The following is a 22,011-nucleotide window of genomic DNA, read 5'->3' as shown; positions in this document are numbered from 1 at the left end:
ATGCAGCCCCTCACAACATTTATTACGACAACACCTCTCCGTCGGGACAGCACGCCCTTATCCTGAACAAGGTAAGCTACAGCATAGACTTTTGGCCAAGGTGATAGGTCAGACGGGACAACGAAATGATTATCAAAGAATATAAGCAGACGTTGAAGACAAGAAGAAGGTTAAGTTTTTCTATCTCTCTAATCCATATCTCTACATTCCATTTCTCTCTCTCTAACTTGCTCGTCAGAGGGTTCGTTGGGGGACTCCCCATTCCTCGTTGAACTCCTGTACAGGTTCTTAATTGGGCTTGGCCATTCAGATATCGGTTGGAGAAGCGTGGACCAGTCCGACCCATTCCCTCTGGAACCCGTTGTATCGTAACTGTATCATCAGAACAGATGGCAGAACATAAGGAACTCAAGCAGCCCACTATCTAGAGATCATAGGGATTAATCAAGAGGAAGTTGCTAATTTTCAAGAGGTCAGTCATGATTTTCAAGAGGGCTTGATTGCTATAAATACCCCATTTGAAGATGGAACAAACCCTACTCAATCAATCAAACAACTACATTTACATAGCATCTGTGCTATTTATCCCTAGTTTATCATAGATTAGCTTCTTGAAAGGTATATTTACCATATTTACCCTAGTTCTTGACATTCGTGACATTAGATTAGTTTTTTGGCCATCCGTGGCATTATGTTCTTGTTTTCAATTGTGTTCAATCCGTTGTAACACAATTGGATATATATATGTTTGTTCTTCCATCTTTTTGTACTTTCAATCCATCGGAATACATTAAGTTTGGCGAATTTCTATTTGTATTTCCTTCTACCATATGTCTTCCTCACTAAAAAATCGTTTGGAAATGTGAAGTCCTTTTCATTGAAGCAAGTAAAGAACTGGGAGGTTCATATCCCCTTCGATACATTCTTATGTTTCAGAAGTCATAATCAGATTTTCAAACATTTTCATACACATGGGCATACTTTGCCGTCGTATGCCCGTAATCCATCGAATCCTTCTGTGTTAGCCACTTTTTGTGCAAAAAAAAAAAAGGATAATTTTTTTCATTTTTGTCATCAGACTATCGCCAACTGCTGAAAAATTATTCAGCATTGGAAAGTCGCCAAATGACACTAGAAAATTCAGCTAAAAAGTCGTCGGAGGTGGGTGGCTATTGGTAGTGGTGATAATATGGACACATAGGCAGATTATGTGGACAGATAGTCACACATAAACAAATAAATGGATGATATGTGGACAAATAAGTGATATTGACAGATAGACAAATAGCAAATAGGTAACGGTAATATGGTCTTTCAAATTATTATTATTCTTATGATCCCAAAAGATTAGAGTTTAGGGCTATTGTCTCAAAAGTTTCAAAATTGGATTTATGGTTGGAATGCCTTAAAAAAAATAGATATTTTAGAAGAAGAAGAAGAAGAAAAAAAAAAAAAAACCATTTTCTTAATTGCACATGGGGAAAATTTCTACTTTATCCCAAAAACACACGTCTTTTAACTTTAACCCACACTTCTACCATTGACCTTCGGACTAAAATTTTATACGAACTTTGTACAAGGAATTACAAAATAAAATAAAAAAATTCTCAAGAATAACATATTGAACCCTCTAAAATGATATTGCATTCCCCTTTCTAGTCCTCTAAAACAGAGATCCTATTATCTAGCCTTACATTGAAAACGGGCATTGTGTATCCAAATCCTTTTATAGATTACTCAATTCCATGCCTCATGATTTTTCTTCTACATGTGGCTTTGCTTTTAATAATACTCATAGAATTTGAGCAATGCTAGGAACCCCAAATGCATTTAGGTCTCCAGCAATTTTGATATAATTTTGATCATTAAAACTTGGGCCTTGCTGTGGGGTTTGAAACAAATAGAAAAAATTAAAAACTTCCTTTGAAAATGTTCTGAGGAGCCCTTTAGTTGAGTGGATTTTAAAGAAAGAGATGTAAGGTTAAATTTTATAAAATTATAACAATATTAGTCATTGAAGGTAGATTGGTAAATGTTTTTTTTATTTATTTATTAAAGGTAGCTAAGTGATTTTATTTTTTTTTTGTTGGTTTTTTATGGCTTTTGTCAACCTTATATTTCGAGTTTGGTGTGGTTTGGATCTCAATTAAGCAATAGAAGAAAAATATGGAAGGCCTAGTGCAAAATTTTGAACTAGCGTGCGTATTTAGATAGCCAAGTAGTCACGTTGTTTCAATGTTATATTGACTTAACCTCATCAACTATTTGAAAAACTTACAAAAGATTGCATTAAGAGTTGAGAGTAACTAAATCAAGAAGTTTGCGTTAAGCAAAGACAACAGTTTATAGTCTCACAAATTAGGTATGAACGACACAAAATATGGGTTGAGTTAACAAGATATGGAGCCCACTTAACAATTCAAAAATTTCAATCAATCCAGATTAAGATCATCGCCTTAACTCACAAGATTTAGGAACACAAAGTAGTTATGGGAAAAGTAATTCTCCAAAGAAGGAAACTTGCTTTCCTAGAAACCACCTATCAAAACTTAGGTGGACTAACTTTTCTATGAGATCCTCCATTCTAAGGGAAAACGCTTATTCAACGATGAGTTATCACATGAAATTAAGGTTGGGCATAGAGTCATCCGACCTGCAAAAATTGCCCTACCCGATCCAACCCGTACACGTGTGAGCGATTTCGAGCTTGCAATAGGACCGGATGCGGTTCACAATATGGCTATGTTGCGGTTTGCGGGCGGGTCTTAGGTTTTACCTGCACTCATACTTATACAATTTTTTTTTTTTCAAAAAAAATCTAGACCGCCAATCTTCTTCACAGATTCATATTATTAGATATTTTTTGCCCAAACCCAAATCTACTCGTCTTTTATCTCTCAGCATTAGTTGTCTCTTCTCTCATTTTCTCAGTCACTATCGTTCTTTCATCTCTCTCTCTCTCTCTCTCTCTCTCTGGCGACCAGTGATCGAATTAGTTTGCTTTCACAACACCTGCAGCTGCAACACTTTTGTTGAGGTCAGTTCGTCTTTCCTTCTTTCCATTTGTTCTGTCATGAAAACAAAATAATAGTTGATTCAGTCCAAAAAAAGAGTTGATTCGATCAAAATCTTTTATTTAATTTTGGGTTTTTTTTTACATTTGTTCTATCATGAAAGAAAAAATAGTTGAATTAAATCTGTTTCTGTTTTGTTTTGGGATTTTTGTGTTTTCAAGAACTCTTCCTCACATAAACTTGTTGAAGATAAAATTCTTTATATATGTAAAATGCAAAACTGATTTTAGCAATGCTTTTGTTTTCATTTTACTGATTAGAAATTCATTTGTTTTTATTTTACTGATTATCAATCTCTGGTTGCTGTTTATTAATTCATTTGTTCTTCATTGCTGTTTTTTTTTTTTTTTTTTTGGGTATGGATTATCAATCTCTGAGATTAAAAAATTAGAAGTTAAATGAACAATCATTGTCAAACTTGTTAACCAGAACCTACTGTGAATGAATAAAAAATTGCAATGACAAGTATGGGATCATATATGTGAATAAAATATGGTTTTTATTAATTAAAATAGTATAATATATTTTATTTTTAGTAGATTATTGGAATTTTGTGTGAATTTGTGATTGGAATTTTCTATGTTAGTTCGTATTTAAGTTTCATTCAAATTTTTTGTAATCCAATTTGAATGGAGGATAGTGTTGAATCTCTTGCAATCAATCTTTTACCTGCGAAATCCTCTAATTCTCAAATGAATTTCCTCTAGCCAAATCCGAACTTAAGTCTCCTAGCTCCTAAAGAGAAAGAGTGAGGGTAGAAGAAGGAGAACACCATCCACAGTTTGGGATCATTTTGATAAAGTTGTAGGGATCGATGGGGTACGTAGAGCCGTATGCAAATATTATAAGAAAGAGTAGTTGGCTAACTCTAGACTTCATGGGACTAGCAATTTGAGGAGTCATACACCAAATTTTAAAGAATATCCAAATAGGGATAAAAATGCGTAGCAAACATTAAATCTTAAACCGAAACAAAATGAAGAGGGTGTTGAGATTGTAGCAATAACTTTTAATTTTGATGCTTGTATGTAAAAGGGCTCTTTCGGAGATGGTTGTCATTAATGAGTTGCCATTTAGATTTGTGGAGGGAGTTGGGTTTAGAAGATTTTGTAACGTCATGCAACTCAAACTCACACCAATTCCCTTTCGTCATACCATATCTAAAGAAGTGCTTAATATATTCAAGAATGAAAGTGATACGTTAAAGAAGGCCATAAAAGGTCGTAGAATTTGCTTTACTATGAACACTTGAACATTTGTTTAGAATTGTGTTACATGTGTTTGACTACTTATTTCATTGATGATAACTGAAAACTTCAAAAAAAAAAAAAAAAAAAAAAAATTCAACAAGTTGAAGTTCACAAGGAAGAAACTTTGGTAAGAAAATTGAGTAGTGTTTGATTGAGTGGAACATTGATAGCATATTCACTTTAACAGTTGATAATGTTAGTTCTAATAATCTTACCATTCAATATTTGAAAACGATAACCAAATATTAGAAGGGGTCTATTTTGCAGCATGAGTTTATTCATATGCATTGTTGTGCATATATTCTTAACCTTGTTGTGAGTGATGGGTTGAAAGAAATGGACGATTATATTGCCAACATTAGACTTACGGTGAGATATATGAGGTCTTCTCTTCCTAGGCATGATGTTTTTAAGAAGTGTGTGGCCACACTCAAACTTGATTCGAAAGCTCTTGTATGCCTAGATGTACCAACAAGGTGGAATTTTACCTATTTGATGTTGGAGGCAGCCGAAAAGTTTAAAAAGGCTTTTAACTGTGTGAAGTTTGTGGATTTCAACTTTGAATATTACTTCAAGGATGTTGATGTAAGATAAGGAGAAGTCTGAATAAGTTGGATTGGAAAAAATGTAGATTGTTTGTGAGGTTTCTCAAATTATTTTATCTTGCAACTAAGAAGTTTTTGGGGTCCATCTTTGTTACTTCTAATGCTTTTTACAAAAAAAATGTTTGTTATTGAATGCAAAATTAACCATTGAATTTTGGAGGAGGATGCTACTTTGAGCACAATGACAAAGACTATGAAACAAAAGTTTTGCAAGTATTGGAGGATGGAAGTAAGATCAATTTGTTATTGTATTTTGCGGTTATTCTTGATCCTACCATAAAAATGGCATACTTGGAGCTTTGCTTTTCAAATTTATTTCTTGGAGATAAGAAGAAGGTGAATGATATGGTAAATAAGGCTAAGAGTTGTTGAGTCGTTTGTATAGCCATTATGTCACACTCTATCCATTAAATGAGAAACTACCAATTGTGAGTGAGGTTTTGAATATGGTGGAAGATGATGATGATGATCCCTGTTATTTGGTTGGCTTTCAATTTAATTCCTATTTGTAGGAGCGATGCACTAGTGGAACTAAGTCGGAATTGGAACAATATTTGTCCGAGGTTGAACATTTTGCAAAGGATCAAACATTTGAGATATTGGATTATTGGAAAGTGAATGCAACAAAAAATAGAGTGCTATCGCAACTTGCATATAGTGATCCTGGTTTAGACTCGACATATTTGATGTTTTGGATTCAGGTCTCATTGTCTTATATAGTTATTCATGTCTTGTTTTCCCTTATCCCTCGTTACGTTTGGATTTTGGGATATGTTGGCCGTGTTTAGAATAGGTTAGTAGTTTGTTTTTTAAACTGTTGTTGCCTAAAATTTTGCTTCTTCGCTCAAGCGCCATTTTTTACGCTCGAGTGGTCTTTGTGTACTCTAAATACTTTTGCAGGTCTGCAAAACTACTAGGAAGTGGTATTCTTCACTCGAGCGATGTTGGCTAGAGCGACACTTATTGTACTCGAGCGTTGGTCTTCTATCTATAAAACAACAGAGAGTTTGTATTTTACGCTCGAGCGACAACTTCTTGTGCCCGAGTGGTCACATCTTTTATGTCTAGACGCTCAAGTGACACTTCTTGTGCTCGAGCAGTCTGTGGTTATATTAGTCCATAAAAGTCACTTTTTCATCTTTCTCTCTCCCTAAACATTTCAAAACCCTAAGTTGAGACTCTCTTTCTCTCTAAAACCCACATTCTCTCTACAAATATATCTTGATCTGTCGAGTTCTTCACCAGTGTCCCTTTGTTAAAAAGGTAGAGCACGTCATGAGCTTCCTTTTAATTCGAACAAAATTGAGTTTCAGCGTCCTTGAAGTATCTTCATTCTCTCTCTCATCTTCTAAGCTTGAGGTGGGGATATCTCCGTACTTTTTATGAGTTTTAACTTAGTTATTTGTTATTTCTAAACAATATTGAGATTTTGGAAGATTTGGAACAAATCTAGGGTTTTAGATAAAAATCAAAAAATGGGTTTTTCAAATGAATTCTTGAAAATGATTGTGATATTGAAAATAATGTTAAGTTGGGAAGAAATGGTTGGTTTTGATACTTAGGATTGATTTTGGAAAGAAAAATGGATTTTGCCCTAAATATTTCAATTGTTGATTTTATATAAATTATCAAATTAATAGTGAAATTGGATTGATATTGGTGAGGATGGTGGAGTTGGGTATGTATTATCGTTCACCTATTGAATTTTGGAAAGTTTATCTTTACTGAACATTGTTTATTTGTTTAGAAATATCTGTTTTGGGCTATTGGTGGAGGATAGCTATGAGTATTGTAGAAATTGCATGTGAATTATGAGAATTGAAACTATTTTCTCATTCATTTGCATTGAGCATTATCTCACGCTTATACATTTGAATTGTTTATCGTTTTGAGAAAACAATTGGTGAATCTAAGAAACATGTATTGTAATATTGAAATAAGTTGCCCTGAGTGTCCATAGTGAAAGTCCTAAAAATTGCGCGTATACATGGGTGTCGATTCCGCAAACAAAATTTTCGTGAAATGGCAATAATAGTGCTTATATAGCCTATATTTACATGGGCCCCATTTTACGGTTTCCTCCGGACGAAATTTCTGGTAAAGGTTATATTGTTTTGAAATTCCCAGAGAGTGATTCACTGCCCTACCTTTTACTCCAAAGGAAGTGATTTATGATATTATTATGGCATTGCATAGTTTTGGAAAGAGTTATAAAAAGATGTTTTGGCACGGACATTGCATATGCATTCACCTTATAGTTTTGTTAAGATTCATATACTGTGTTAGATTATTTGATGATATCCCTCCGCCAAGGCAATAGCTTGGGAGGACTTGAAGCAAGAGCTTCTTTTATGTATTTACTGTATTTATTTTGTACAAGCCAAGGGCTTTAACTGTATTAGACTTTAGTCCACTTTTGTTGTACCCAAGCGTTGTCTTGGAAAGATGTAAGCCTTTAGGACATTTCTTATTTGTCTAACTTTCATTTTGTCTCTTTACTATATCACTCTTTTGTAAAGCTTAATTGTAAATCAATGAAAGATAACTACTTTGTCATTGTGATCACTTATTGATGTTGAGTATGGGTTATAGTAATTATTTCAGGGCATTACAACTTGGTATCATAGTGTACTGGGTTTGAATACTTCGGGTACGTGGGAAATGGTTCTTACCACAATGGGTTTATCTCGCTTGATAGAGATGTTTGTATGTTTGGTATGTTCTGTGATAACATGCTTATGTGATTATATGAGTAGGGGATTTAATTCCTAAGATATTCATTGGATCTACGGGTTTCCAGAAGTCCTATTAGAAGAGCACTTGATCACTGTTGTTTCTAATTGGAACTTTGGCAATGCCGCGGGACAATCATTATCTAGGAAGGAAATTTGTATGTGTTTATGTGGAGTGAATCACTATTGTCCATTGCATTAGGACGCGAGCGAATTAGCTTCGGCACATCTGTAAATGTGCTAATATCTTTTGTTACCTTCGTTAAGATATCAGGATGTGAACGTGGTGGTGGTAGGTATGATAGGCCTAAAAGGCATGACGTGCCCTTACTAAATGAGATTTTGGTACAAGAAAAAGGGGTTAGTCAGGCCAATGTGGCTAAACCAGTTGGTCAGTAGGCCATGGGTGCTTTAGCCCGTGAAATGACTGGAACTTTGCGGGAATCCATGGACATTCTCAGGGTTGAGAATCAAGTTCAGGCCCAAGTTGCTGAAGCAGGGCCGTTTTTCTTGAAGAGGGAATTCTTTCGGTCTAATCCGAACGAGTTTTTAGGGGATCTGAAGGAGCCATTAAAGGCGGATGAGTGGCTAGAACAGATGATGAAGACGTTCGAAATGCTTGGCATCGAGGACGGCGGGCTAAAAGTGACCTTGGCATCCTTTTAGCTGAAGGGAAATGCAATGGTGGAAGTATGAGCGTGAATGCATTGGGATGACTTGGAAGGCCTTTGTCAACACCTTCCAAGACAAGTTTTTGCCTCCTATTGCTAAGGAGAAGTTGAGAGATCAGTTCTGAAGCTCAAGCAGCTTAGCCTGCCAGTAGTCGAGTTTAAGGCAGAGGAACACCATTGTATTGAGTTCGAGAAGATATTGAGGATCGGACTCCTTTTTAAGGTAGCTGGGTTGTTGATTAGGGACTACGAACGTCTTGTGGAGGCAGCGGCTCATCTTGAGACCGTAGTTCAAGCAGAGGAGAAATGGATGAGGGGCTCTAGGAGGAGTCAAGAGGTTCATGGGAAGAGTCGAGACAGTAAGAGGCGGAGAGGCACCGCCCCACAGCAGTCCCATGCAGCTCAATCTTGGTCCACCTTTCCTATGCCTAGTTCAGATTTAGAGAGAGGTAATCCGGGAGGTCTCTCTTGTTACAAGTGTGGCCAGTTGGGTCATAAGTTTCCAGCTTGCCTACAGAGAGAAGGAGGGCAACAGTCTGTGCCGTCTACGGCTCTTTCTCAGAGCTAGAGTCAAGAGAGAAGGCAGTCGCCTATCTATTATCAGTGTGGGAAGTCAGGGCATATGAAGAGATTCTGCCCTCAGTTGGGTGGCACACTTGGTGCGCTGGTTTGAGGCAGACACAGAGCCACCAACCTGTACAGTCTGCACAGGCCTCGAGGGCCAATTAGGAGGCTTTTCCAACCCAGTCAATATATTAGACTTACGCTCTGAGGGGTGAGCAGGTGGAGTACCTACATGGCGTGCGTATGTTGTTACCACGCCAGACTTAGTGCCAGCGCCTTCGGTAGTGTGAGGTAACTTCTTGTAATGTAATTCTATTGCCAATGTGTTAATTGATACGGGTGCATCCCATTCATTCAATTTTTCTGCATTTGCATTAGTATTGGGATTAGAATTGGCCCGATTAGCATCTCCACTCAGTGTACAATCACGTGTTGATGGTGAGATTGTTTTGGAACAAGGGTGTTGGGGTTGTGAGATAGAGGTTACTAGTCGCTGACTTCCTTTTGCATTTGTATTGATTGGCATGTTGGGTTTTGATGCTATATTGGATATGGACTGGTTGTCATCATATTGAGCTGTTATAGATTGTTATTGTCAGAGAGTTACTGTATGTACCTTGAGTGGCGATTGTTTTTATTTCATGGGGGACAGAGCTAATAGAGCTTTATTACTAGTGTGTGATCCGTGAGGTTAGAGTGAGCTTAGTTGTCTCCTTGCAAACTTCTTGGGTAGTGGGTGTGATGAAGTCCGAGTTGAATTGCCGAGGGTAGTTTATAAATACCCGAACATTTTTCCTGAGGATCTCACTAGTTTGCCACCTCACCATAAGATTGAATTCTCTATTGATTTAGTGCCTAGCACGGCACCGATTTCTATGGCACCATATAGATTTGCACCTGCCGAATTGAGTGAGTTGAAGATTCAACTCCAGGAATTGTTAGATAAGGGTTTTATCCGCCCTAGTACTTCGCCTTAGGGAGCACTGGCTCTCTTTGCCGAGAAGAAAGTTGATGCATTGCGACTTTGTATAGATTACCGAAAGTTGAACCGGGTAACCGTTAAGAACAAGTACCCAATGCCTCGTATAGATGATTTGTTTGATCAGTTGAAAGGGTCTTGTTGCTTTTCTAAGATAGACCTAAGATCGGGTTATCATTAGTTGAGGTTGAGGGAGGAAGATATCTAAAAGACGGCATTCCGTACGTGGAATGGCCATTATGAGTTCCTAGTGATACTTTTTGGACTAACCAATGCACCAGTTGTGTTTATAGATTTGATGAATCAAATTTTTCTTGAGTTCTTATACCGTTTTGTAGTTGTCTTCGTTGATGACATCTTGATTTACTCACCATCCGAGGAATACGAGGAACACTTGCTAGTTGAACTTGAGTTGCTTAGAGCCCACAAACTGTATGCTAAGTTCGGGAAGTATGAATTCTGGTTGAGAGAAGTAAAGTTCTTAGGCTATGTGGTACCTGAGAGAAGAGTGACTGTAGATTTATCCAAGATAGAAACAGTATAAGATTCGGAACAACCTAAAAATGCCTTTGAGATTTGTAGTTTCTTGAGGTTGGCTGGGGTATTATCGTTAGTTTGTGAAGGATTTCTCTAGGCTAGCCTCACCGTTGACTAGACTGACGAGGAAGGGAATCAAATTTGTGTGGACTGAGACTTGTGAGAAGTCATTTCAAGAGCTTAAGGTTAGACTTACCATTGCTCCAGTGTTAATTATTTTGAAGAGTGGTTTGGGCTATTCTGTGTATTATGATGCATCACGAGAAGGTTTAGGTTGTGTTTTGATGCAAGAGGGAAAGGTAGTAGCCTATGGCTCACGTCAGTTGAAAACACATAAGAGGAACTATCCTACGCATGATTTAGAGCTAGCAGCTGTGATATTTTCCTTGAAGATTTGGAGGCATTACCTATATGGTGAGAAGTTTGAGATGTTTTTTTATCATAAGAGTCTAAAGTACCTGTTTTCACAGAAAGATCTGAATTTGAGGCAAATGAGGTGGATGGAGTTTATGGAGTATTACGATTTTGACTTACACTATCATCCGGGAAAGGCCAATGTAGTGGCTAATGCCTTGAGTAAGAAATCCCTTAGCAGTGTAGCTTGTATTGTCATCCGAGAATAGGAGATATTAGGTGCTATTGGTGAGTTTGACATGCATCTTGGCGAGTCAGCTGAGTCGGCAACTTTGTTTTCGGTAATTGCACAACCCACACTTGTGAGCTGATTTACAGAAGCACAGAGGGGTGACCTTAAGGTAAAAACCCTCTGGGGAGAAAATCTCTCGTGAAAAAGTAGAGAAGAGCTTGAACATGTATTCTGACTCGAGTGTTAGATACCTTGACCGTCTTTTCGTACCGGAGTCTTGTCGAGAAGAGGTACTTTGGGAGTTTCACCATTTACGCCTTACGGTGCATCAGAGAGGCACAAAGATGTATCATGACCTTAGTTGTTAGTTTTGTTGGAAAGGGATGAAGAAGGATATAGCTGTGTTTGTATCAAGGTGCCTTACTTATCAATAAGTGAAGGCCAAGCATCAAAGACCGACGGATTTGTAGCAACTTTTGCCTATAGCCGAGTGGAAGTGAGAACATATCACAATAGATTTTGTTGTGGGTCTTTCGAGGACTCAACGGGGTAATGACGCCATTTGGTGGTGGTTAACCGATTGAACAAGTCAGCGCACTTTGTACCTATGCACACGAGTGTCTCGGTAGATTATCTAGCTGACCTTTATATTAGGGACATAGTTCAACTTCATGAGGTCCCTGTGACTATTTTTTTAGATAGAGATCCGTGTTTTACGGCTCGATTGTGGCAGAGCCTACAGAATACCTTGGGCACTAGGTTAACTTTCAGTATCGCCTATCATCCTTAGATTGACAAGCAGTCAGAGCGTACTATTCAAATCCTTAAGAATATCCTTTGAGGTTATGTCCTTGACTTTAAGGGGTCGTGAGAGAGGCACTTGCCCTTAGTGGAGTTTTTCTATAACAATAGCTTCCGTCTAGTATTGGTATGGCACCGTTTAAGGCTTTGTATGGCCGACCGTGTAGATTCCCTGTGTACTAGGCCAAGTTGGGTGATGCACTAATGTTGAATGGGTACTTGTTCTTACCAGGTTTAACTTCCGGTAATCAATACAAAGTCGCAGTGTGCCATCATTCTTCTTGGCAAAGAGAGTCGGTGCTCCCCAAGAGGAAGTACTAGGGTGGGTAAAGCCGTTATCTAGCAATTCTTGGAGTTCAATCTTCAACTTACTCAACTTAATAGGTACAAATCTATATGGTGCCATAGAAATCGATGCCGTGCCAGGCATTAAGTCAATAGATAAGTCAATCTCACAATAAGGTGGTAAACTAGTGAAATCCTTGAGAAAGACGTCCGGGTATTTATAAACTACCATCGGCAACTCAACTCGGACCACATCGTTCTCAACACCCAAGAATGCAGCGAGAAGGAGACTAAGCTTGCCCCAACCACACGGATCACACATTGGCAACAAGGCCCTATCAACTTGGTCCCCCAGGAAATAAAAACAATCACCACTCAAGGTGCACACCGTAACTCTCTGACGATAACAGTCTATAATGGCCCAATAGGATGACAACCAATCCATGTCCAAAATAACATCAAAACTCGACATGTCAATCAACACAAAAGCAAAAGAAAGTCGACGACCGGCAACCTCTATCTCACAACCCTGACACACCCCTGGTCCAACACAACCTCACCCCCAACAGGTGACTTTACCCTGAGTAAAGATGCTGACTGAGCTACTTCTAACCCCAAAGCTGATGTGAATGCAGACGAAATGAGAGAATACGATACACCAGTATCAATTAATACATTAGCAATAGAATTACAAAACAAGAAGTTACAACTCATTACCGAAGGTGCTGGCAACAAATCTAGTGTGGTAATAGCATACACATGCCCCATAGGTCTCTACTCTACCTGCTTACCCTGTGGAGCATGAGTCTAATATACTAAATGGGCCAAAGAGCTCCCTGATTGGCCCTCGAGGCTTGAGCCGACAGTGTAGGCTGATGGCTCTATGTCTGCCTCGAATCAGATGCTCCAAAAGTGCCACATGTTTGAGGGCAGAACCTCCTTAAGTGCCTCGATTTCCTACATTGATAACAGGTAGGCGGCTGCCCTCTTCCCTAACTCTGGCTCTGAGAACGAGCTGAAGACGGTATAAACTGTTACCCTCCTTCCCTGTAACGCCCTAAAAAAAAAACACATTAAACCCATCAATATAGACATGCACTGGTAATAAAGATAAACATTCTTCTATTCATCAGAGTAGTTCTTTACAAAAGTATTACATGTTAATCAACAAAAGCAAATGCCCTACAGGCTTACAGCTTTCCAAGTTAACACTTGGTTACAACAAAAGAGTGCTAACTCATTTACACATTAAGCCCTTGGCTTGAATATACATGTAATACATCAAGAAATAAAACAACAAAAGTCCGCCTGCCTCTAGCCTCCCAAGCTACGTCCTTGGAGGTGGCATGCTACCTGTACCTGAAAATGATATTCCCATATAGGGTGAGCCACAGCCCAGTAGAAATACACTAAACCAAATATGAACAATGACTAAAAGATTAGCAGTTGATAGATGGCCAACACTGATACTTTCCCTTACCACACTTTACATTTTCATGACATACAAGTCCATATTACCATTCGTTTTCCAATTCCTTTCAAATTCTGAATTTATAACCATGGCTCAGAACCTGGCCAAACAACTCATATGAGACAGTAACTCATATCAAACACTTCCTATTTCATAATAGATAAGTATACTAGCTATATCACACAACAACAGATAAGCATACAAGCTATATCATCACTTCCACAGATATGCATATGAGCACTATCACACTTCCAATGACAAGCATATGAGCTCTGTCAATGCATCACTAGATAAGCATATGAGCTCTATCTACGGAGTCCATTCCCTATCTCCTCCCAACAACATCCGGTTTAGAGGTCCATCCCCTATCTTCCCCTAAACCGCGAAGTACATCCCCTATCTCCTCCAACATAACACAATGCATATAAACAATAATTATACACATCATCAACCAATACATAACATTTAATGTATTCATTCAACCGTCATACTCAATGACACATTCCGGTGATTAGTTTTAGTTTGCCTAATCATCATGCATTGTCTACAACAACCAAGACTATCCTCCACCAATAGCCCAAAGCAGTTATTTCTATACAGAAAATAAATGCAACAAATGGATATAAAATCGACATTTCCAACTAGGTGAGTGACATAAAATCCAACTACACCCTTTAACCCCGTGTATTCCCAATCTCAACATTTCCAATTCAATTCCTCATTTCTCACAATTAATTTTACAAATTAATTAACCAATGTAATCAGGGCATTTTCCATAATTAACATTTCAACCCTTAGGTTCCATTTTCATTAATGTTTTAACATTAATTCCACTTTTCCATGCCAAACATGCATCTAGGCTTTTATATAGTTAAAACCCCAACTTTGTAAATTTGCACAAAAGTCTCAAACTTTCACAAAATTACCAAACTAACTCCAACATCTCAAACTACCAAAATTTAAAGACAAAACCCATAGTAAGGAGTAGGTTATCCCTACCTTAAAGTTTAAGCTCCAGTGGAGATGAAGACCAAAACCAAAATGCTCCAAATTCTGAAATTTTCAGATTAAAATGTAGCCCTTGACGATCAACACAACTTTCGTAAAGACCAAAAGTGAGCAAGCAACTCCTACTAGATCAAATCTAAGAGAGAAGGGCCGGTTTTAGAGTGAGAAGCTCTGAAAATGGCTTTTTGGAAAAGTAAGAGAGAGAAAAGATCTTGAAAAAGTGATCCAAAAGTCGGATCTCGGATTTATATAAAAGTCGCCCCGCTCAAGCGTCAAACTCTCCGCTCGAGCGTCACTCACAGACTCCCGCTCGAGCGGCGGATATACACTCCTAAAACTTTTGCAGACAGGTCTCCCGCTCGAGCTTCCAACTCCTCGCTTGAGCGGCACTCACACAATCCCGCTCGAGCGGCCAATCCCACGCTCAAGTGTCGAACACTGCACAGGAAATACTGGATGGGTGAAACTCCCGCTCGAGCGCCAAAACCCCCGCTGGAGCGGACAGGGCAAAATCTGGGCAACTAGTTTTGGTTTCTACTCTCAACCAACCTGTAACAAATCTGCCCAACACATCCTATAACTCAAATACAAAGTAAGAAAGGATGTACACCAGGTAATAATCAACTACTATCATCCACGGACACATGTCCGGATCACTGTACAACAAGGGTAAACCCGGGATCGCTATAACCTCCCCCCCTTAAAGAATTTCGTCCCCGAAATTAAACACAAGTTCAAAAATAGGTTTTCCCCATGTCCAACAATATTACGACATGACATTTAAACATTTCGACCCATTACTGGTCAATTCCACCCCTTTTTAAGAGGTATTTCACAATATAATTTACAAGTGCATTATCAACATGCAATTTTCTCCCATTTCCAACCATTTTCAACATACATGGTTCACAGTTCATATCATGATTAATATACAAGATACAACTCCAATTCTACAGTATAGCCAACATATGCAATATCATAATCAACTCCCATATCAGGGTAAGCTCTACAACATACTTCCATTAAACCAAAACATTACCAATGTTTTACAACTTAAGACATATATAAAGCTCTTAAGTCCCGTAATATTACAAAATCTAAATACAAGATTACTCATCAATAAACAAGTCCGGATATTTCTCGCGGACTTCCAACTCACGTTCCCAAGTGGCTTCCTCCACTCTGTGATGTTTCCACAAAACCTTTACTAAAGGGATGGTCTTGCCACGCAGGACTTGATCCCGCCTATCCAAGACCCGAACCGGTCTCTCCTCATACGAGGCATCCTCATCTACCTCCAAGTCGGTCCAATCTAGCACATGGGATGGATCCGGCTCATATTTCCGAAGCATACTCACATGAAACACGTCATGAACTCCGGACAACTGCGGCGGTAAAGCCAAACGGTAAGCGATTTCCCCAATCCTTTCAAGGATCTCAAAGGGACCAATAAACCGAGGGGATAACTTCTCACTCTTCCCAAACCTCATCAAACCTCGCCTAGGTGATATTTTCAAAAAAACATAATCACCTACCTCAAACGCCAAAGGCCTCCTCCTACGGTCGGCATAACTCTTTTGGCGACTCTGGGCTGTAACAAGCCTCCTACGGATAAGCTCAACTTTCTCCGTCGTCTCCCTAACCAACTCCGGACCCAACAAAGGTGCATCACCCACCTCGGCCCAATACACTGGAGACCTACACGGTCGGCCATACAAGGCCTTGAACGGTGCCATACCGATACTAGACTGAAAACTGTTGTTGTAGGCAAACTCCACCAATGGCAAGTGCCTCTCCCACGTCCCACTGAAGTCTAGGACACACCCTCGAAGCATATCTTCAAGGATCTGAATAGTACGCTCGGACTTCCCGTCAATCTGAGGATGATAAGCCGTACTAAAGGTCAACCTAGTGCCCAAGGCACTCTGCAAACTCTGCCACAACCTAGCAGTAAAACGAGGATCTCTATCTGAGACGATCGTCACTGGGACCCCGTGCAATCTCACTATGTCCCGAATATACAAGTCGGCAAGATGATCTACCGAATCTCTCACGCGCATAGGAATGAAATGCGCCGACTTAGTCAACTGGTCTACAACCACCCAAATAGCATCACTACCCCGCTGAGTCCTCGGAAGACCTACAACGAAGTCCATAGTGACATGCTCCCACTTCCACTCGGCAATAGGCAAGGGTTGCAACAAACCCGCTGGCCTCTGATACTCGGCCTTCACTTGCTGGCAAGTAAGGCACTTCGATACGAAAACAGCCACATCTCTCTTCATACCCCGCCACCAAAACTGGCGACCCAAATCCCGATACATCTTAGTGCCTCCCGGATGCGCCACAAGGCGCGAATGATGAAACTCTCAAAGTGCCTCCTCTCGGCAAGACTCTGGCACAAACAAACGGTCTCGGTATCTCACACTCTGGTCGGGATACACCGTCAAACCTTTCTCAACTTTCCCACTGGAGATCTTCTCTCGGAAGGACTTTACCTCAAGGTTACCTCTCTGCGCCTCTAACACTCTAGTCACAAGTGTAGGCTGCGCAACAACAGAAAACAAGGCCGCAGCCTCAACCGATTCGCTCAAGTGCAAATCAAACTCGCCAAGTACACCCAACATCCCCCATTCCCGGATGGCTATGCAAGCTACATCACTAATGGATTTCCTACTAAGGGCATCGGCCACAACATTGGCCTTTCCTGGGTGATAGTGTATCTCAAAATCATAGTCCTCAATGAACTCCATCCATCTCCTCTGCCTCAAATTCAAGTCTCTCTGTGTAAACAGATATTTCAGACTCTTGTGGTCCGAGAACACTTCGAATCTCTCACCAAACAGGTAATGCCTCCAAATTTTCAAGGCAAAAATCACTGCTGCTAACTCTAGGTCGTGTGTGGGGTAATTCTTCTCGTGAATTTTCAACTGACGTGAGCCATAAGCTACCACTTTCCTCTCTTACATCAACACACAACCCAAACCCTCTCGTGAAGCATCACAATAAACCGTATAACCCAACCCTCTCTCCGGAATAATCAAAACCGGAGCGGTGGTCAATCTAACCTTCAACTCTTGGAACGACTTTTCGCAAGTCTCACTCCACACAAATTTGACTCCCTTCCGAGTCAATCTAGTCAACGGCGAAGCTAGCCTAGAGAAATCTTTCACAAACCGACGGTAATACCCAGCTAATCCCAGAAAACTGCGGATTTCAAACACACTCTTAGGTTGTGCCCAATCTTGCACTGTCTCAACCTTGGATGCATCAACAGACACCCCTTCCCCGGATACTACGTGGCCTAAGAATTTGACTTCCCTCAACCAGAATTCACACTTCCCAAACTTGGCATACAACCTATGGGCTCTAAGCAACTCAAGCACCACTCTCAAGTGTTCCTCATGCTCCTCCTCTGAAGGCGAATAGATAAGGATGTCGTCCACGAAAACGACTACAAATCGATCCAAGAATTCCCGGAAAATTCGGTTCATCAAGTCCATAAAGACTGCCGGTGCATTGGTAAGCCCAAATGGCATCACCAGAAACTCATAATGGCCATACCGCGTACGGAATGCCGTCTTAGGAATATCCTCCTCCCTGACCCTCAACTGGTGGTAACCTGATCTCAAGTCTATCTTAGAGAAACAACGGGAACCCTTCAACTGGTCAAATAGATCATCTATACGGGGCATAGGGTACTTATTCTTCACCGTAACCCGATTCAACTTCCGGTAGTCTATACACAATCTCAAGGCACCATCTTTCTTTTTAGCAAAGAGGGCCGGTGCTCCCCACGGCGAAACACTGGGGCGAACAAAACCCTTATCTAGCAATTCCTGGAGCTGAACTTTCAACTCAACCAACTCTGCTGGAGCAAAACGATAAGGTGCCATAGAAATCGGCGCCGTGCCGGGCACTAAATCAATAGAGAACTCTATCTCTCGATGAGGTGGCAAACTAACAAGGTCCTCGGGAAAGACATCCGAATACTCACAAACCACCCTCGGCAACACAAGCTGGGTCTCACCACACTCACCACTCTCAAAGCTAGCAAGTAGACCACTAAGCTCACTTCGCCCTCGCGAATCATACCCTGGTGGCAAAACACTACCAACCCGGTCTCCCAAGAAATGGAACCACTCCCCGCTCAAGGTACATAACGTGACCCTCTGGCGGTAGCAATCGATAACAGCCCGGTATGACGATAGCTAGTCCATACCCAAAATAACATCAAAGCCCTTCATGGGCATGATAACAAACGGAAAAGGAAGCCTATGGTCGGCGACCTCTATATCACAACCTTTAACACCTTGTTTCAAGATCAACTCACCCCCAAGAGGTGACACTACACAAATAGGAGATGCTAACTGTGCCAACTCCAATTCCAAAACAGATGCAAATACAGCAGATACAAAAGAATGAGATGCACCCGTATCAATCAACACACTAGCAACCGAGTTGCAAAACAGAAAAGTACCTCTCACTACTGATAGAGCTGGTACTAAATCCTGTGTGGTAACAGCATACACGCGCCCTGTAGGCCCCTGATCCACCGGCTTACCTCTCGGAGCATACGACTGCTACACTGACTGGGATGACGAGGCTCCCGGATTGACCCTCGAGGCCTGCACAGACTGAGCTGGATGAAATCCTTGCGTCTGCCTAGAACCAGACGCTCCCGATGTGGCACCCAACTGTGGGCAATACCTCTTCAGGTGCCCAGGCTGACCACACTGATAGCAAGACAAAGATTGGCCTCTGCCCTAACTCTGGCCCTGAGGTCTAGCTGAAGAAGAAGCAGTTCGCTGACCCCCTCCCTTCTGCGGGCAAACCGAAACTTTGTGACCCAGCTGGCCACACTTGTAACAGGTAAAATCCCCCTGACTACCTCTCCCAAAGCCCGCACTCGGCACTGGAAAGGTCGACCTAGCCAAACCACCCTGCGACTGCTGAGGGTTAGGACCCCTCTGTCTCTTGCCATCGCCCTGGCCATCTTGGCTCCTCTTGGAGCCTCTCTGCCCTTCATCCTCCTCCTGCATCATGAGCTCCATATGAGCTGCAGCATCCACCAAATGTCTATACTCTCGGATGTAAGACCCACCAACTCTCAGCTTGAGGCCCCGCCTCAACTTCCGCTCAAACTCATAGCAACGGCGTTCTTCGGACGCCACCAACTCAGGTGCAAACCTGGACAAACTAGTGAAAGTGGCCTCAAACTCTGCCACAGACATACCCTGCTGATTAAGCTGGCTAAACTGATCCCTCAGCTTCTCCCTAGCAACTGCAGACAAGAACCTCTCCTGGAAAGCATTCACAAACGCCTCCCATGTTCCACCAACACGAGCTTTCTCGTACTTCCACTATTGACCCGCATCTCCCTTCAGCTGGAAAGATGCCAAGGTCACTTTCAGTGCCCCGTCCTCGATGCCAAGCATCTCGAACATCTTACGCATCTGCTCTAACCACTCGTCAGCCTTCAGTGGCTCCTTTGGATCCCCAACAAACTCATCCGGGTTAGACCGAAAGAACTCCCTCTTCAAGAAAGAAGGCCCCACCTCAGCTACCTGATTCCCAGCTCTGAGAATACCCAAAGCTCCCGCTATCTCTGGGGCCAAGGCGCCTATAGCCTGCTGACCTGCTGGCTCGGCCACATTGGCCTGACCAACTCCCTCCTGCACTGTCGGAACGTCATTCGGTACAGGTACCTCCTGCCTACCATGCCTGCCACGTCTACCACGCCCTCGTCTTGACATCCTGATAAAGGTAACCAAGACTATTAGTACATTCACAAATGTGCCGAAGCTATAACACTCGCGTCCTAATGCGTGGACAACTGTAATTCACTCCACGTAAGCACATAAACACATAAGCACTTACGAATTTCATTTCCGGATAATGATAGTCCCGAGGCGTTACTAGAGTTCCGGTTAGAAACAGCATTGATCAAGTGCCTTTCCAACAAAACTCATAGAAACCCAAGGATCCAATCAACATCCTAGAAACTAAATCCCATACCCACATAGTCACATAAGCATGTTATCAATTAAGCACATAGCATTTGGCACTACATCTAAGTCTCTATCAAGCGAGACAAACCCATTGTGATCCTAATCACTTCCCACGTACCCAAAGTATTCGAACCCGGTACGCTCTGATACCAAGTTGTAACGCCCTAAAAAAAAACACATTAAACCCATCAATATAGACATGCACTGGTAATAAAGATAAACATTCTTCTATTCATCAGAGTAGTTCTTTACAAAAGTATTACATGTTAATCAACAAAAGCAAATGCCCTACAGGCTTACAGCTTTCCAAGTTAACACTTGGTTACAACAAAAGAGTGCTAACTCATTTACACATTAAGCCCTTGGCTTGAATATACATGTAATACATCAAGAAATAAAACAACAAAAGTCCGCCTGCCTCTAGCCTCCCAAGCTACGTCCTTGGAGGTGGCATGCTACCTGTACCTGAAAATGATATTCCCATATAGGGTGAGCCACAGCCCAGTAGAAATACACTAAACCAAATATGAACAATGACTAAAAGATTAGCAGTTGATAGATGGCCAACACTGATACTTTCCCTTACCACACTTTACATTTTCATGACATACAAGTCCATATTACCATTCGTTTTCCAATTCCTTTCAAATTCTCAATTTATAACCATGGCTCAGAATCTGGCCAAACAACTCATATGAGACAGTAACTCATATCAAACACTTCCTATTTCATAATAGATAAGTATACTAGCTATATCACACAACAACAGATAAGCATACAAGCTATATCATCACTTCCACAGATATGCATATGAGCACTATCACACTTCCAATGACAAGCATATGAGCTCTGTCAATGCATCACTAGATAAGCATATGAGCTCTATCTACGGAGTCCATTCCCTATCTCCTCCCAACAACATCCGGTTTAGAGGTCCATCCCCTATCTTCCCCTAAACCGCGAAGTACATCCCCTATCTCCTCCAACATACACAATGCATATAAACAATAATTATACACATCATCAACCAATACATAACATTTAATGTATTCATTCAACCGTCATACTCAATGACACATTCCGGTGATTAGTTTTAGTTTGCCTAATCATCATGCATTGTCTACAACAACCAAGACTATCCTCCACCGATAGCCCAAAGCAGTTATTTCTATACAGAAAATAAATGCAACAAATAGATATAAAATCGACATTTCCAACTAGGTGAGTGACATAAAATCCAACTACACCCTTTAACCCCGTGTATTCCCAATCTCAACATTTCCAATTCAATTCCTCATTTCTCACAATTAATTTTACAAATTACTTAACCAATGTAATCAGGGCATTTTCCATAATTAACATTTCAACCCTTAGGTTCCATTTTCATTAATGTTTTAACATTAATTCCACTTTTCCATGCCAAACATGCATCTAGGC

This window comes from Camellia sinensis, chromosome 5, assembly GCF_055761805.1.
Source record: "Camellia sinensis isolate YWXY chromosome 5, ASM5576180v1, whole genome shotgun sequence".
NCBI lineage: Eukaryota > Viridiplantae > Streptophyta > Magnoliopsida > Ericales > Theaceae > Camellia > Camellia sinensis.
This window is presented reverse-complemented; position numbering follows the sequence as displayed.